The sequence below is a fragment of the Diabrotica virgifera genome, chromosome 3, assembly GCF_917563875.1.
Source record: "Diabrotica virgifera virgifera chromosome 3, PGI_DIABVI_V3a".
Lineage (NCBI taxonomy): Eukaryota > Metazoa > Arthropoda > Insecta > Coleoptera > Chrysomelidae > Diabrotica > Diabrotica virgifera.
Genome location: NC_065445.1, coordinates 141,776,726 through 141,796,693, shown reverse-complemented (window position 1 = coordinate 141,796,693; position 19,968 = coordinate 141,776,726). Strand labels below are relative to the sequence as shown.

Here is a 19,968-nt window from a genome sequence, read left to right as displayed (position 1 = left end):
AGTGTCGTAAAAGAAAGCGAAGGTACAGAAGACGATATTAATTTGTATTAGGATCTACGAAAAGCTCAACAAGCACTCAGCACGCTCAATCCTTATTGAAGGTCTGGTCTTACACTACATTATAAAGACAAAGATTTGAATAGTCCAGTCAAATCTACGGATGATAAATCTGGAAAATGACAAAAACGCTTATAGTCCATGGGGTGAGACTGCTCCCGTCTGGAAAAATTTCTGATTTGGTTTCTTTGTGGATTCCTATTCAAAAATCTCCCCTTTAAACAAATCTGAAGGGTGCCGGACGGAATTTTTGGGCAGAAATTGTTTAAACAATTTTTTTTAAACAAATACAAAAGATCAAGTTTTTTTGCTCCAAAACATATAGTTTTGAGTTTTGCGGGTCATTCTGAACAAGAAAGGTATCTTGTAAATTTTCTCAGAAATTGATAGTTTTCGAGTTATAGGCGATTTAATATCTGAAAAATGCGAAAATACGCATTTTTGAGGCTTAAAAACTCATATTCAAATTAGTATTTTTGAGATTGCCAGATACTTAAATTGAAGACTAAATATTCAGTTTCAAGATTTTGAAGAGTGATCGCGTCTAACTTTAATTTATACCGTCGTTTTTTAATTGTTAAATATATGTGTTTATCCGATTTTTTTGCCGGTGCGGCGCGCTCCGTTTCAAAAATCTCCTATTTTCCTCCGAAAAATAATTTTTCTAGATTCCTTGGGACATTCTAAATAAAATAAGTTTTTTGACATTTTTCTGATTTTAAATCGCTTATAACTTAAAAACTATTAACTTTTGAGAAAAATGGCAAGAAACTTATTTTATTTAGAATATCACAAAGAATCTAAAAAAATATTTTTCGAAGGAAAATAGGAGATTTTTGAAATGGAGCGCGCCGCACCGGCTAAAATATCGAATAAACACGCATATTTACCAATTAAAAAACAACGGTATAAATTAAAGTTAGACGCGATCACTCTTCAGAATCTTAAAGCTGAATGTTCAGTCTTCAATCTTAGTATCTGGCAACCTCAAAAATACTAATTGAAATATGAGTTTTTAATTTTAATTATTTATAAGGAGAAAAGAGGAATGGATGAATGACGAGATACTGAATATGATGGAACAACGGAGACAATATAAGAACAAAAATGACAATAAATACAGGGAGATTAACCACGAGATAAGGAAGATGATAAAGCAGGCAAAAGAAAAACACTTTGAAGAGAAATGCAAAGAGATCGAGGATCTCCAAAAAAGATACGATCTATTTAACCTACATAAGAAAGTCAAAGAAATGGCTGGACTAAGAAAGCAAAATCTAACTGGTGCACTTCTGGATAGACACGGGGTCGCTATAACAGAGACCGATGAGAAAGTACAACGTTGGGCAGAATACATCGCTGAACTGTTCGATGATGAAAGAGGGTACCTGGAACACATAGAACTTACTTCAGGAGAAATAGGTCCATATATTACAACGGAAGAAATAATACATGCGTTAAAAACAATGAAGAACAGAAAAAGCCCAGGACCTGACATGCTTCCTATCGACCTTTTAAAAATTATAGATGAGCAGCATATTGATATTTTAGTGGTACTCTTGAACAAAATTTATAGCTCAGGCACATTACCCAAAGAATGGTTGACGTCGATCTTTATTTGCCTCCCTAAAAAGAAAAACGCACGAGAATGCGGCGACTACCGCACCATTAGTTTGATGTCCCATGTGCTAAAGTTGCTACTGAAAGTCATCCATAACCGAATATATCATAAACTAGACATAGACATTAATGATACGCAATTTGGGTTTCGCAAAGGCCTGGGAACTCGTGAAGCTCTTTTTTCACTTAACATACTTATACAAAGGTGCCTGGATGTCAATCAAGATATATATGCGTGTTTTATTGACTATAATAAAGCATTCGACAAAGTGCGACATGAACAATTAATGCATGTTCTGGAATCAAGGAAGCTGGACTACAATGACCTCAGGATTATATCGAATTTGTACTATAAGCAACGAGCAAAAGTACGTGTTAACGATCAGCTGTCGGACGAAATTGAAATCAGACGTGGAGTGAGACAGGGATGCGTGTTGTCGCCGGTTCTTTTTAATGCCTACTCGGAAGAGATCTTGAAAAAAGCTCTGGATGGTGAAACAGCTGGAATAAAGGTAAATGGAGTTCCCATTAACAACATTAGATATGCGGATGACACTGTCATCTCAGCTGAAAATATTGGGGATCTTCAGAGGCTGGTGACCAGAATAGCAGAGTTTGGAGAAGAATACGGGTTAACAATGAATGTCAAGAAGACAAGTTTATGAGAATATCTAAAACTCAAAGAAATAACGAAAATCTCGTCATCAACGGATCCAATATCGAACGAGTGGATCAATATGCATACCTTGGAACAATGATCAACTCTACAGGAGATTACTTACAGGAAATGAAAATCAGGATAGAAAAGGCTAGAGCAAATTTTAACAAAATGAGGAAAGTGCTCTGCACAAGAGATTTGAAGTTGGAGCTAAGAGTTAGGTTAGCTAGGTGCTACGTTTTCTCGACTCTGTTTTATGGAATGGAAGCTTGGACCTTGAATGCTGCATCAATGAAAAAACTAGAATCATTCGAGCGAAGAATTCTGAAAATATCGTGGACAGAACACGTTACAAACAAAGTGGTTCTGAGAAGGATGAATAAAGAAATGGAAATCCTAAATACCATCAAAACAAGAAAATTGGAATATCTCGGACATATTACACGTGGAGAGAGATACAGCTTGCTCCAATTGATTATGCAGGGAAAGATTCAAGGAAAGAGAAGCATAGGGCGACGCAGAATATCGTGGCTGCGCAACCTGAGAGACTGGTACGGATGTACATCAAATGAACTTTTCAGAGCAGCCATCTCTAAAATACGAATAGCTATGATGATTGCCGACCTCCGCCGCGGAGATGGCACTTAAAGAAGAAGAAGATTTATAATGGGAAATAAGCCACAATATTATTAAAAAATGATTTTTATTAACGTTTCGACGCCCAAATCGGGTGCCGTTGTCAAAATACAAAATACTATTATACAACGTCACCCGATTTGGGCGTCGAAACGTTAATAAAAATAATTTTTTAATAATATTGTGGCTTATTTCCCATTATAAATAGTTAAAATTGTAAAAATGCCACAAGAAAATAGCTTCAGAATAACAATGAGTTTTTAAGCTACGAAAATGCGTATTTTCGCATTTTTCAGATTTTAAATCGCCTATAACTCCGAAACTATCAATTTCTGAGAAAAATTACAAGATACCTTTCTTGTTTAGATTGACCCAAAAAATCTAAACATATATGTTCTAGAGCAAAAAAACATGATATTTTGTATTTGTAAAAAAAATTTTTTTAAACAATTTCTGCCCAAAAATTCCGCCCGGCACCCTTCAGATTTGTTTAAAGGGGACATTTTTGAATAGGAATCCACAAATAAACCGAATCAGAAATTTTTTTCAGACGGAAGCGGTCTCACCACATGGACTATTATAGACAAACTGCATGTCTTTGTTAGTAAATACCTACGAAGAATTGTTCGTATTTTCGGGCCTAATATCATAAGAAACGAAGATCTGCTACACCTAATGGAACAAAAGAGGGTAGAATATGAAACTAAGTCCATAAAAGTCGGTTTGGATTGGTCATACACTCTGAGAACATAGCTCTACTATTGCAAAGAGCCCTATAGTGAAATCACTAAAGAAATAAAAGAGGTGCCGCTAAGCCCAAACTTGGAGAACATCCATTATAGACCAGGTAAGAGGCCAGGGTGAATCCTGGAATAAGGCCTTAGCGCAAAAATTACTTGGTAAATAGGACTATAGGAGCAGTACAACCATTTATGGCAAAAATGTTAGAAGACCCTGTATTTCACAGCTACGACTAACATAACCATGCATGTGAAGTTACTCGAGGAAAGGAAAGCCAAAACGTTTTAAATATAAAGGGTGTTAAGTAAGCGAAGACTGATACGTAAAGTAGGCGAATAAACATAGAAAACAGTTAGAAGAAAAGAAAAAAAAAATGAAATGAGTTTTGTTGCCGCATATTTAAACTCAAAACCAAATATATCTCCATGTATTATGTTTTTTCTACGAGCGTGCAAAAATGTCTACTTCCGCGCACGCATTTTAGTTTAGAAAGTTTTACTTTTCCGCACGCGTTTTACTTTTCTGCACGCGTTTAGATAATTTAATATGGCCTTTAAATAATTATAATACATGCAATAAACTAATATTTAGATATTATTTACTATTTTATTTCAAATGTATCTTATTGTGTTCCTGTTTTAATGAAATTAACGCGACAATTCGATGAATTAAAATTATTTTGACATACTATTCGAAAGTAAAATCGGTAGAAAATAACAGTCGCTTTGAATCATCGTCATGGAAACCAAGATCGTCGTCATGCTAACTAATTATATTGAAAGTTTGGTTTTGACAACCTTGTCAAAGAATTAATTTGTGTATGTATTTTCATATGAAGGGTACAGGGGAAAAACAAGGAATGTCACATTTTATACATATTGAGATAAACACCAATAAAGATTTAATTTTTATGATATCTAAAAACTACTTTTCTAGCAATTATTAGTCTATAATCTTAATATAATATTAATCTATATTACCTTTTTAATTTAATAATGCACCAAAAAATTGCTAACATTCCTTATTTTTGTTTAGTGGCGCGCGGACAATCCTGGTCCTTCGCCTGGATATAAATTCTTAAAAAATTTATATAGACTGATCTTTCTGGTTATTGTTCTGAATCGATAGTCTAGTCGATAGTACTCAGTTTTTGCTACCACATGGCGAGAAATGCCAAAATTCATGAAAAAGTGACATTCCTTGTTTTTCCCCTGTACTCTTCATATTAATTAAATTAATTGATTAAGATTTGGTCATTTTTAAAGACTCGTAGAAACAATATTGTTCCTAACTCTTGCAGAAAGTCTCTTTTCCGCACTCGACTGCTTGCCGAACTCCCGCTTCGCGTCGTTCGGCAAACTGCAGTCGCGTGCGGAAAAGTATGACTTTCTGCACTTGTTAGGAAATAGTATATTGTGCAACAAGTGCAGAAAGATACTAATTTCTCACGAGTTTGAAAAGTTGAGGTACGAGCGCAAGCGAGTGCCGCAATTCAAACGAGTGAGAAATTAACTTTCTGCACGTGTTTCACACTATACTTTTTCTACAAGCACAGTTTTTCCTAAAAATAAAAATCACAATTTCCAAACGACGATTAATTATAATAGGTACCTATGTGATAAATTTTAAACTGTATTTAATTAATACCTACTAATCAATTTAAATTCCTTATACCTAAATAAATTACACAGAAATCAGTTAAAAAATTAATGCACCGCCTTAATTTGTTTAAATTTAAAAAATTATTACACATTATTGACATTATATTTATGCAGTCACGGATTTACACAAAACCTACTTCATTCGACGTCTCTTACACAGGTTGCTAAATCCTTATTGGTTATTTGATAATTATAAAATGTTTAATAAGAATAAAATTGTAAAATAAAACAGTTGTAACATTCATAATTTAGTTTCTATGCTATAGTTAAATATAATAATTGTCTTATAGGTTATATATTTGTCTGAAGTTTAACCACGGATGTAAACAGAATATAACGTTACTCAGAATGCGGTAGTCCACGGATGTAAACAGAATATAACGTTACTCAGAATGAGGTAGTCAACTGTGCAGAAAAGAACTTTGCGGCACAGAAACGTCACGTTGAGGCACAGAAACGTCACTTTTCTGCACACTAATGTCAAATATCTTATACTGTGAGAAAATATCAAGTTTGCTAACATAAAACCGTGCAGAAAAGTGCACTTTGAATAGTGGTTGTAGAAAATAGTTATTTTCCTAACTAGTGCGGAAAGACACTTTCCACATAGTTATAAGCGGGGAAGACACTTTCCACAGGAACAATATTTTTTCTGGGGCCGTCCGTTTGGAAAAAAGCTACAAAAATATAGTTATATCCATTTTTATTTAGAAGTGAAAATACATAAATTAATTCTTTGACAAGGTTGTCAAAACCCAACTTTCAATATAATGGGTTACCACGACGACGATATTGGTTTCCATGACGACGATTCAAAACCATTGTAATTGTCTACTGATCTGACTTTTAAATAAAAATAATTTTATTTCATCGAATTATCAGTAGAAATTGCACAAGAACTCTAAAATTCTATATTAATTTTAGAGATCGAGTGCAATTTGTTGCGATTATTTCATGAACAAAACTGTTAATAACCAAAATTTTATTGTAATTTATGTATGTAAGTACAAGTTAGTACAATTAAACACACAGTTGTTATAAATATTTTACGGTTGAAAGTTATCACTTTTATAATTTTTAAAAGATTAATTGTCATTAATGTCACTGAATGTATTTTTTCGTAGCAACGAAGGGTATCTGACGTAATATACTTGACGACGGGAAATTATCAGTAGTAATTGCAGAAGAGCTCTAAAATTATTGAATTTTTCCGTAGTCTGACAGTTTTAATTTCACGAGCCGAAGGCGAGTGAAATTACGTCAAAGTGTCACGAGGGCAAAAATTCATTATTAATTTTAAAGATCAAGTGCAATTTGTTGCGTTTATTTCATGAATAAAACTGTTCAAAACCAAAATTTTATTGTAATTTATTTATGTAAGTGGAAATTAGTACAATTAAACAAACAGTTGTTATAAATATTAATTTGACGGTTGAAAGTCATCACTTTTATAATTTTTAAAACATTAATTGTCATTAATGTCACTGAATGTATTTTTTCGTAGCAACGAAGGGCATCTGACGTAATGTACTTGACGACGGGAAATTATCAAAAATTATCGATTAAAATTAGATTTCTGTAGCTTTCTATTGGTCAGAATCTCCTATGAATGAAATAATCAGTAGTAATTGCACAAGAGCTCTAAAATTTTATATTAATTTTAGAGATCGAGTGCAATTTGTTGCGATTATTTCATCAATAAGACTGTTCAAAACCAAAATTTTATTGTAATTTATTTATGTAAGTACAAATTGGTACAATTAAACACACAGTTGTTATAAATATTTTACGGTTGAAAGTCATCACTTTTATAATTTTTAAAACATTAATTGTCATTAATGTCACTGAATGTATTTTTTCGTAGCAACGAAGGGCATATGACGTAATATACTTGACGACGGGAAATTATCAAAAATTATCGATTTAATTTAGATTTCTGTAGCTTTCTATTGGTCAGAATCTCCTATGAATGAAATAATCAAAAATTATCGATTTAATTTAGATTTATGTAGCTTTCTATTGGTCAGAATCTCCTTATGAATGAAATAATCACGGTAATTTCATTAAAACATGAACACAATAAGATAAATTTGAAATAAATTAGTAAATAATATCTAAATATTAGTTTATTGCATGTATTATAATATATTATAATGCCATATTACAAGGTATTTTACTTACCCGCACGCCGTGCGGGAAAATTTACTTTCACGCACGGTGTGCGGGAAAGTGCAACTTTCGGAAACGAAATGCGTGCGTGAAAGTGGCTCTTTTAGCACGGCCGTAGAAAAGTAACTATTACACTCGCTTTATGCTGTTCAAATAAAAATTAAAATAATAAAAAAATATGAAAATGAAAAAATACGAATAAAAGATATCCATCCATTAAAAAAAGCTCACCTAAATTGAAAACAAAACCAATTCAATTTACATACTGGTAATTATATACCTACCGGCAATTTCTTTTTAGTCGTCACATCTGTGTGACATAGTTTCATATCCTGGTAAGCACTTCCGGTTTCAAGGACTGGATGTGAATGCACGCAGCTTTGTTGGTACACTCTCTCGATCTTGGTAAAGACGTTCTTGTCGTCGGTGACACAATGTACAAATGAGTTATGCTCATTCTGGAACAATAAAGCTTATCGGGAGTAATTACACAAGTGCATCAAAATTATCGATAATTTTGCTTGAAAGCGTATTGCCTAAAAACTACTAGAGTTAATTTTCATATTTCAGCGAAAGAGCCCTACTCCGAAGGAGGAGGGCAATACACTTGAAAGGTAAATTATCTGATTATTTTGATGCACGAGTGTAATTTATGGAGAAAATTACTTGAAGAAAGTAAAAATATCAAATGAAGAAATAATAATTTTCTAAACAATTTTTTTAACAATACATCAAAATCCAATCTTAAAAAAACTAATAATTTTTAAAGACACAGTTATAATAATTGTTTACATTATTTCCCGATTCCTTTAGATGTGGATTTAAATTTTTGATACAAATAGGTTGGGGCTCCGTTGTATTGGTTCTCATTTGTTGAATGATCATCTCATGATGTTCCCGGTCCATCTGCAGGTAGATATAGATTTTGTGTGGAATGCCCAACACAAATTTTGCAAATATATGAAATACCAAACTCACATATTAAATAAACAAAGCTGTTGTTAGTATGTTGTTGTCAAATGCAACAAATATAAACATGACAGTGCAAATTTCGATTTCTACTATAAAATTATCAGTAGTAATTGCAAAGAGCTCTAAAGTTGTTGCTCTAGAGTTTTCATGTCTTTGGTGTACGTAATGTCATTTTCTTCCATTATGGCAAATAATTCAATAAAATAAGTTACAATACACAACTGCCGTTTTATAGGTTACATTTGCCAAATGTCAATTAACGTTAAACTGTGCGCGTATTTTCTGAAAAGTTTCAAAAACTATTTTAAGTAAACACGTTATCCCTTATTTATCACTCAATGCGCATGACAAATATAACGTTTTACGTTTAACGTACGTCAAATGTAGAGGGTCTAAAAACTCTCCACTTTTATCATCTGGACCTACGGAGAAAAAATCTACAGGTATTTCTAGAACACATCATTAATATTCTCCATACCTACAGGTATGTACATGCTGCTTTACATCACCATCCGGCACAATTAGATTCAGTCATAAAAACCTTGATTAAAAGATCCAAAGACAGACAGACGAAAAACATCAAAATAAAGAAATGCATAATGTAAAAACAGCGTTAAGAAAAAACGGCTTCTCAACATATGTCATCGAAAAAGCTCAAAATGCTCGAAGACGAATTAAGGACCCAATAGAAGACGAAAATCTGACTGGCAAAACCATTTGGCTATATGTGAAGGGTGCAACAGAGAAAACACAAAATAAAAACGATAATTAATACCGACAGAAAAATCTTGATTATTTTACCAACAGCAAAAACCAAAATTGGAGATTGTGAAAAGTCGTACATCGGAGAGATCAACCGAAGCATGTAGGTTAGGCGAGAAGAACACCGAAATGCCATCGAAAGGAGAGAAAAAAGTCATCCCTTGCACAACATATCGCAAATACAGGACGTGCAATAAACCTGAACCAAACGGTGATGCTAGCTAACATAGAAATAAAAAGATAGCGTGAAATCAAAGAATCGATAGATATAGAAAAATATCCCAACAGTCAGTGGCGTAGCTAGGGTGGGGCAGTCTGCCCCGGGTGTCACCCCGTTAGGGGTGACACCCGAGAGACCCGATCACAAAAGAATAAATCGTTAATTTGTGACTTTACTCACGTTATCAATCTAAAGTTCGATATTATTTTGTGAACACACGAAACGACAGTATAAAGAGGGACAGTAGAACTTCTCTCCGAAAAATTGGAAGTAAAATCGTAAAAACAAGTAAAGAAGGCGCATGGCGACCGCGCAATGTTCCCAGTCGCTAGAGCACCACTCTCGCATTGCTGGTCGCGTAGAAACGTACGGGTTAACAGGAAAAACCCGCATCCACCACTGGTGAATTACCAATTGCGTACTCTGCCGGTAGTACTTCTTGAGATCAAAGTGCCTACATAGAAGAAATTTTACTGTTTCTCTTTATACTGTGAAGAAACCGAGAGAAGTCGAGGTCAAAGAGGTATTTCTTGAATTTTTTTTTCCGTTAAAAGGAAAAAAGCAGTTAATCTAAGTTGACCTAATTAAGTAACGAAATTCTCAAGAAGCTTGAAACTGATGGTGTAGAAATATTATGAAGTGCCGTTCACAGGGATGCGATAATGCAGGTGTTATGAGCGTCAGACATGGAGGAATACAAGCTATTATTAAAGCAAAAAATCAAAAAGGCATTTTCCTCGGATCTATTAATCATTTAATTAATTTATGATAAAGTAATTGATTAATTTTTGCAAAAAAATTAATCATCACTCTTTTGCACAAAACACATCTTGTGTAATATTTTTCAGAACTGTAGAAGCAATTTTTAAGTTTTTTATCTGTTTCCATTAGCTGCTAGGAAGTGCTTATTAAACATAGCAAAATATCTGTTAAGCGACTTTCCACAACGCGTTGGAGTTCTCAGTCACTGTCACTGCGCGCACTATGCTGGCTGCAGTTAAAGTATTGGCAGAACATTTTTATAGTGTTGTTGCTTCAATTGACAAATTCTTTCATCAACAAAACAAGAAAATTTATACACCAGAGGTGCTGCACATAACCTTATGCCCGCTTTATATAATTAAAGGCATTAATCAATCAGCGACCAAATTAGGGACACTTCGTGTTTATATTGAAGAAAAACGCAATATTATAAATAAAGTAATAAATAGATTTATCCACGACAAAATATGAGGACGACGACATTTCCACCTAAAAACTATTTCGACGTAGAAAACGAATGGATGCTGAGTTAACTACCTATATAGGACTTACACTTCGAGCCGAACTTCAAAAAGATAATATTGTGTTGGAATGTTTTGACATTCAATGTTGAACTCGAAACCAGATCAGTCCATTCATATGGCTTCATTGTTCGAGGCTGTGCAGACACACACTTTGCTTTTCCACGAACAGTGAACAGTTGAAATTAGCTATTTCAAGATTTTGTGACTTTTACCATGAAGAGGTATCAGAAGAAGACCTCCTGCTAGAAATACCAAGTCTCAGAAGACTTTTACAAGCGGCCAATATTACAGCATCTAAATGGTTAGCTGTAGACTTTTTGAAATTCATTGTGGAATGGGATTTTATGGAATCTCTCCCAAACTTAATGGTCGCCTTAAAATTGATTATGACCACTTTTGTATCGGTTGCTTCATGTGAGAGAAGTTTTGGGAAGCTAAAATCAATCAAGAATTACTTGCGAGAAACTGTGACGTCAACAAGGCTAAATAGCCTCGGTTTATTAACTATCGAACGGAGCGGTCAATATTAGGAATAACTCTACGAGGCAAAATCAAAAACGAAGAAATCAGGAGAAGAACAAAGGTGACTGACGTCATCGAAATGATAGCCAGGTTGAAGTGGAGATGGGCAGGACACATAGCCAGAACGACATATGGGCGATGGACGAAGAGGTTACTGGAATGGAGGCCAAGAGAAGACAACAGAAGCGTCGGTCGACCGCCTACAAGATGGACTGACGACTTAAGAAAGTTAAAAAAACTGGATCAGAGCGGAGCAGGATAGATGGGGTTGGAAACGAGGGGAGGAGGCCTATGTTCAGTAGTGGACTTTTGAGGCTGGATGATGATGATGATGATTAACTATCGAACATGAAGCAACACAAAACATAAATATAGAAAATGTGATTTCAAAGTTTGTCGCTGGTAAAGCAAAAAAAAATATTTTAATTCATTCACATAGTGTAAACCAAAAAAGTAAATAAACTGTTATGTAGAACTGCCGGGAACTAGATAGTGGTAGCTCAAGATAGGGAGACATGGAGAAACTTAAAAGAGGCCTATGTTCAGCAGTGGACGATAGCGGTTAGACGATGATGATGATGATGATATACTATTTACTGCAGTTTCGTTAACTATAATTCTTAATTTTTTCATTATTCAAAACATACGTTTATCGGATTTTAGTTGATTTTAACAATCTTTATTTTTAGGATTTGGGGTGACACCATCGATTACCGCCCCGGGTGTCACCGACACTGCCAACAGTCTAAACTCAAAACCAAAGAGATGATGCTCAAGGGCTTCCTACAACATGGAAAATAACACTGAAAAAAAGACCAAAATAAATCAGGCAACGACATCGACGAGTATACCCTTCCTACCCCTATAATATATACAATATACGGGTCCAATAACAAGAGCCAGGAGCCGTTCGGGGGAAGCGCGCCAAGATCGACTATATAAGTAACCGTGTCGATAAAAAGAGTCAGTTTAGACAGTTTACTTCAAGACACAGCGGGAAAGGGAACTACATGACTTAAAAATGACAAGTGCGACTTTGCCGAAACGTCGTAAAATAATGGTTTTTCTAAAAATCAAAATCATTCAACGTGGATTGAAATTATTTTATTCCTGGTACTCCACGAATTATATTTTATTCTCGCTTTATCTGTTCAAATAAAAATTAAAATAATAAAACAAAACAAACGAATAAAAAATATCCATCCAATTTAAAACAAAAAGCTCGCCTAAATTGAAAACAAAACCGATTCAATTTACATAGTGATAATTTTGTATGCCGGCAATTTCTATCCAGTCGTCACCTCTGTGTGACATAGTTTCATATCCTGGTATGCACTTCCGGTTTCAAGGGCTGGATGTGAATGCACGCGGCTTTGTTGCCACACTCTCTCGGTCTCGGTAAAGACGTTCTTGTCGTCGGTGACACAATGTACAAATGAGTTATGCTCATTCTGGAACAATAAAGCTTGTCTTAGTAATTGGTACAAGGATGAGTGTCATACCCAAAGAATCCGAAGGGTCTAGCGGAAATAAATTTAATTAGGTATTTGTGTCCGTTTCCTCTACGTTTCCAGAATAAATGTGACGGCTTAGTCGGATAGAGACGGTTCAATTAAACTGTAGTTACGGGTTAGTGATTTGTGGGATTTACGAGGTCAGTCAATATGTCGTGGCAATTAATTTTTTTTGCGTAAAGGGACAGATTATAATTGCTATAAGAATGGATTTTCTTTCAAATTTAATGAAGAAACAATATTGATTTAATAATGTTCTGAAACTGTTTTCTTGTGGCATGTCTAAGTTAAATGTTTATAATATGCGATTAGACGCAGTTTGGTTGTAATAACACATTTTAACCTAAAAAGTATTTAACGTATTGATTTTCACTCCAAAAATCGTTTTTAAAAGATTAGTAGAAAAATAAATTGTATTGAAAAAAAAAGTGTGTATAACTGCGAGTTGTTGTAGTTAAGCTTGTTAACATTTTTTTGTTTTTGTTTTCACAACGAAGAACACACACATATACCATTACAGTACAGTAATCTATTTTTATTAATCGATATTTAATGTTAGTTATCCCACATACCAAGATTTGAAAAATAAGTACAAATTGAGAATAAATTGATTAAAAAAATTAAAACTGATAAAATTAAAGTAAAACGAGCATAGATAAAAAAGAACTGCTAACGATAAAATTAGATTGTAATAGCAAACACGTACACTACCGTATATATCAAGAATTTGTGACCATTTTGGATTAGAGATCAGGGATCAAAGCTTTGACAAACTGTCTGGTGTAGGAAATAGAGGTTCAACCTCGCAAAATGGACACAAGTCCGGTTTTATTTTTTTTTATGTTATATCAAGGGGTGCTTATTATGAGACTAACTTTTTCTTAAAAAAATTCGCCCCGGAACCCCCCTTTTCATCCCTTCCTGTACGTTTTGCAAAAAATTTATTAAATAGCAAAATAAAGAGGACTATGTTTCCTACTATTTATTTCCAGACTATTATTTATATCACACACCGTTTAGCGGGGGGCGCCCCAAAGTTGACAAGTTTTTAAAAAAGATGTTTTAAGAAAAAAATTATTTTTCCCTAACTGTAATGGAAATCAAGAAGAGACCCTACGGCAATTAATAAAAAATAAGTGACTGATTTTTTGGTATAGGTTTCATTTAAGGGTAATTGCCCATTTTTTAAAATTAAAGGGTGTTACATTTTAAAAAACCCGTTTTCATACCATCTGATCTATGCTAGAGTAAAAAAACTTTCAGCGATTATCCATGTACTGGTGTTATTTACAAATTTGTATAATGCACACCCATTTTTTGCCCGGAACCACACCAAAAAAAGGAGATTGAATAAAGAAAGTGATTTTCTAAAAATCATATTTCATAATCAAGCTTGAAGTCATAGACACCAAAAGCGATTTCTTAATGCAACCCCTGTAGCAAAAAAAAAATAAAATGCGGGATTGAAAATTTTTTTTTTTTTTTACTTTTTGGCTTATATGAGCATAGCTCAATAAATAGGGTTTTTCATAAATATATATGGTTATTGCAACATCCCTACGGAAACTACTCAAATCCTTGAAAATACACTGCAGAAACTACCCCTATCCCTTGACGAGCATGTTTTTACGGTTTTCTCATTACTTATGCAATTTTTTTAAACAAAACTTATACAGAAGTAAAGACCACTATTTTCTCTACAAATAAGGTCCTATTCATTTTTTTCGTATAAGCAACCGTTACGGCACACTGGCGCTGTAAACCTTAGAAATGCTTTATCGGGCTCCATTTTTTGTTTTTTTTGTCACCTATTTATTTTGTTGATAACTTACTTATGAAAAATAAAAGAACACACTGTCTGCTACACATTATGACCTATGCATATTTTACTTTCTTTGCACCCTAAAGCCACAGTGGTGGCCCAAAATCAATTTTTTATTATTTTCTTTATTAACTCTCTTTTTTTTTGGGGTGGTTTCGGGGAAAATATGGGGGTGCATTATATAAATTTCTAAATAATACTTGCACATGGGTAATCGCTGTAAGTTTTTTTACTCCAGCATAAGCGGTCCAGATGGTATATAAAGAGGTTTTTTTAAAATGTAACACCCTGTAATTAAAAAATGGGCAATTGCCCTTAAATGAAACTCATACTTATTTGTGGTATACACTTATTTGTGATAAATTGCTGCAGGGTTTCTTCTTGATTTTTATTACAGTTAGGGAAAAATATATTTTTTTAAAAATATCTTTTTTAAAATATTGTCAACTTTGGGTCGCCACCCCCGCTAAACGGTGGGTGATACACATATGCTGTCGGGAAATAAATAATAGGCAATGTAGTCCTCTTTTTAGTAGTCCTCAAAAAAACAACAAATTACCCTCTTTAAAGGGATGAAAGGCTGGGTTCCGGGGCAAAATTTGTTAAGAAAAAGTTAGTCTCATAATAAGCACCCCTTGATATACCAGAAAAAAATAAATAAAACCGGACTCGTGTCTATTTTGCGAGGTTCAACCTCTGTTTCCTACTAGTCCGCTGTTTGAGAAGGTTAATAGCAAATTTTCCCAATGTTTCGGTCATTTAGACAACCTGTAATTTTTTTAGCTTATGCAGCTTTTGAAATCTTACTTCCTACTAGACCGGGCAGTATCGTAGCCCCCGCTAGCAAAATTCTTCCGATTCGATTTTTTTGCACAAACTTACTCAAAAAGAGGTCATTATAACATATCCACAGGGTGCCGGGCGGTGTCGTGGTCGAAAAATTGTTTAAAATTTTTTTTTAAACAAATTCGCAAAAATCTTTTTTTATTTCGAACAAAATTTTTTTAGATAAATTGGCTAATTCTGAGCAAAAAAGGTCTCTTGTCATTTTTTTCTAAAGTTGATTGTTGTCGAGTTATATGCGGTTAAAAATTTGAAAAATGCGAAAATAGCCATTTTCAAAGGTTAATAACTCGATTAAACATTATTATTATGTAATTCAAAAAGTGACCAAATCAAGTTTCAAACCCCTTCTTCAAGGGCCTGAAGAGATCTTTGTCATTATTTTATTGCAAAGCTGTTATTTTGAATTATTAACAATTAGCGCTATAGTCCAGGATGTGTCCGTCGCCCCCGTTAGTGAAATTATCCCGATTCCATTTTTTTGCAGAAACTTACTCAAAACGAGGTCCTTATAACATATCCACAGGGTGCCGGGCGGTGCCGTGGTCGAAAAATTGTTTAAACAATTTTTTTTAAACAAATTCACAAAAATATTTTTTTTATTGCGAACGATTTTTTTTTAAATAACTTGGGTTATTCTGAGCAAAAAAGGTCTCTTGTGATTTTGCTCTAAAATTGATTGTTGTCGAGTTATAATATGGCCATTTTCGCATTTTTCAAATTATAAATCGCGTATAATTCGACAACAATCAATTTTAGAGAAAAATCACAAGAGACATTTCTTGCTCAGAATGTCCCAAATTATCTAAAAAAAAATTGCTTGAAGTGAAAAAATTATTTTTGTGAATTTGTTTAAAAAAATTGTTTAAACAAATTTTCGACCACGTCACCACCCGGCACTCTGTGGATATGTTATAAGGACCTCGTTTTGAGTAAGTTTCTGCAAAAAAATGGAATCGGAATAATTTCACTAACGGGGGCGGCGATACATCTGGACTATAGCGCTAATTGTTAATAATTGAAAATAACAGCTTTCTAATAAAATAATGACAAAAATCTCTTCAGCACCTTGAAGAAGGGATTTAAAACTTGGTTTAGTGACTTTTATTTTCACAGTTATAATGTTTAATCGAGTTATTAAGCCTTGAAAATGGCCATTTTCGCATTTTTCAAAATTTTAATCGCATATAACTCGACAAAAATCAATTTTAGAAAAAAATGACAAGAGACCTTTTTTGCTCAGAATAAGCCAATTTATCTAAAAAAAAATTTTCCGAAATGAAAAAATTATTTTTGTGAATTTCTTTTAAAAAAAAATTTAAACAATTTTTCGACCACGGCACCGCCCGGCACCCTGTGGATATGTTATAAGAACCTCTTTTTGAGTAAGTTTGTGCAAAAAGATCGAATCGGAATAATTTCGCTAGCGGGGGCGACGATACTGCCCGGTCTATAGGTACATTTTGTTCGAGCTTGATATTTCTATCCCTAGATAATTAAGCCTCATTGTTTGTTTTATCGCTTTCCTACCAACTTCTGATTTATATCGTATAATATGTTCTTTTTCCTTTTGTATGAAAATGTTGCATGAGCCTCTGAAAATCGTCTTTATTTTCCACTTCCACTACCAGAACAAGAGTATCTGCATTACATAGGATTTTCACCACCGCAATCCTTATTTTACGGTGCCGAAACACTTTAGGCCCAAACCAGACGGGACACTCTGCAGCGCTACTCTGTAGATCCACAAAACAGCCTTCGATGATTTACCTTGGCTTCCTATGTGAAGTGGACGTCGCACCCCAGACGAGCGACTGTGGCCAGCCACAGTGTTACTGTGCCTCACTGTTAGTGGCGTCCACTAGTGGCAAACGCCATTCAGGCCCAACCCAGACGGGTCACTCCGCAGCGCTACTCTGTGGATCCACAAAGCAGCTTCCGATGATTTACCGTGGGTTCGTATGTGAAGTGGACGTCGCACCCCAGACGAGCGACTGTGGCCAGCCAGAGTCGCCGAGCCTTACTGCTAGTTTCGTTCACTAGTGGCAAACGCCATTCAGACGAATCACTTTTGTAGCTGCCGCAGATGTTTACGAGAATTTATAGGGTGAGCACCTAAAATGAATTTTGATTCGGAACGGTTTTTGATTGAAGTGCAAAACAGAACGGATATATGTAATACAAGAACCCGAGGACATTAAAAGGAAAAGCGTGGGACATTATCTTTGAATTATTTGTTTCTGATTTTAAGGAAGGTAGCCCTATCGAAAATAATAAATCACATAAGCAATGTTTTCTCTATTTATATCTACATTTTATTTTACATTGGATGAATTTGAACTGTACAAAACAAATACTTACAATCTTGTTTGTTTAGTTATGTTAAATAGTGGGGTCCCATCCTAGGTCAAAAAAGGTATTATTGTTTGTTCTTGAAAACAAAACAATAAGATATCAGTTAAAAGAGTGTTGCAAGCTAACATGTATTTCACTTTTACTCAGTTTTCAGGTTGTATCAAACTATTTTACGCCTGTAGGATACCAGATATACTGGTGATTTTTTATGTGCTTCTTTCTGTGATATAGCTGTTTTTGTCTGGTTCTTCTTAATTCTATTTTTAGAGTTTATTGGTATTTTTTCAAAAGCGTTGAAATTTTATAAAATATTTAAAACTATGGAGATTAAAAACACCTAATTTTGTCGAACACACTTTTTTAAAAAAATATTATCTGGCAAGTTTTTAATTGTTTGATTAAACTTACTGTTTATTCTTACTCATTACATTAAACGCCGCAACCTTCCAAACGATTCACTTCGCAGTAGTTGCCGGCGCAAGAAAATCCCACGTTTCAGCCACTCTGTGGATGCACAGAGTAGCGCTGCAGAGTGGCCCGTGGCTGCAGAGTGGCCCGGTTTGGCCCTCAGACGGACCACTTTTGCAGCTGCCGCTGATGTTTACGAGAATTTATAGGGTGAGCACCTAAAATGAATTTCGATTCGGAACTGTTTTTGATTGAAGTGCAAAACAGACCGGATATATGTGATACAAGAACCCGAGGGCATATTTATAGTGCATTAAAAGGAAAAGCGTGGGACGTCATCTTTGTATCATTTGTTTCTGATTTTAAAGAAGGTAGCCCTATCGAGAAGGATAAATCCCATAAGCAATATTCTCTCTATTTATATTTTTTATTATACATTGATGCATTTGAACTGAACAAAACAAATACTTACAATCTTGTTTGTTTATTTATGTTAAATAGTGGGGTCCCATTCTAGGTCAAAAAAGGTTTTATTGTTTAAACAGGCTCGTTTTTTTAATATTGTATTTAATTACAGAGTAATTTTCACATACTTATAAATTAAAAAAAAACTCTAACATGAAATAAAACACTTCTATGTAATTGGTATATTTATTAAAATTTTAAAAATCCCAATGGATTGAGTAAAATATGTCCAATTCAGAACGTTTTCAGACCTATTGGTCCATCATCAGTGAATCTACAATACAATAAGTAATCCCACTATTAAAATTGAAAGATGGTTGAAATTTTGAAAGCTAGAAAAGTGTGGTTAGATTACTTACGTGCATACTTGCTAAATAGCCCCAGAACCAAACAATGGTTGAATTTTTAATTCGATTTACATTATTTAAAAATAATATTAAACGGGCTAAACGCCGATGTTACAGGATATAACCTAAGGGAACATGGTGAAACCCTACCAAAAACTCAATCAACCATCTTAGGCCAAAGTTGACTATAAAGTGTCAAAATTGTGTACGGAACTGTTTGAAGTGGCATTGACAGTAGAGAAAAAGGTAGTCGATTTTCAATGTTTATTAACCAAAAGGTCATGACACAAAACAAATGATAAAGATTTTAGTATCTGAAAATGTCTAACATTTTTAAATCTATTGGTTTTTTTTTGAAAATAAAATTGTGATATACAAAATTAATTTAGAATATAAGATTATTTATCTTGACTATATACTATAACATTAGATTGATCAAATGGATAGAAAGAAAGTATGAGCTGCTGTCAATAATAATAAAAAGATAAAAACAGATGATGGTGAGAGAAGAGAAAGAATGAGTATTAGTTGGAATGTACATTAACATTCCAACTAATACTCATTCTTTCTCTTCTCTCACCATCATCTGTTTTTATCTTTTTATTATTATTGACAGCAGCTCATACTTTCTTTCTATCAATTTGATCAATCGAATGTTATAGTATACAGTCAAGATAAATAATCTTATATTCTAAATTAATTTTGTATATCACAATTTTATTTTCAAAAAAAAAACCAATAGATTTAAAAATGTTAGACATTTTCAAATATTAAAATCTTTATCATTTGTTTTGTGTCATGACCTTTTGGTTAATAAACATTGAAAATCGACTACCTTTTTCTCTACTGTCAATGCCACTTCAAACAGTTCCGTACACAATTTTGACACTTTATAGTCAACTTTGGCCTA

General features: G+C 33.9%; 1 protein-coding gene across 1 annotated transcript in view; it reads left to right on the top strand.

Annotated features, from left to right (window-relative positions):
- LOC126881337 (uncharacterized) overlaps positions 1–19,968 on the top strand; it is a 217,478-nt gene that overhangs the window by 134,738 nt on the left and 62,772 nt on the right. The window lies entirely within an intron of this gene.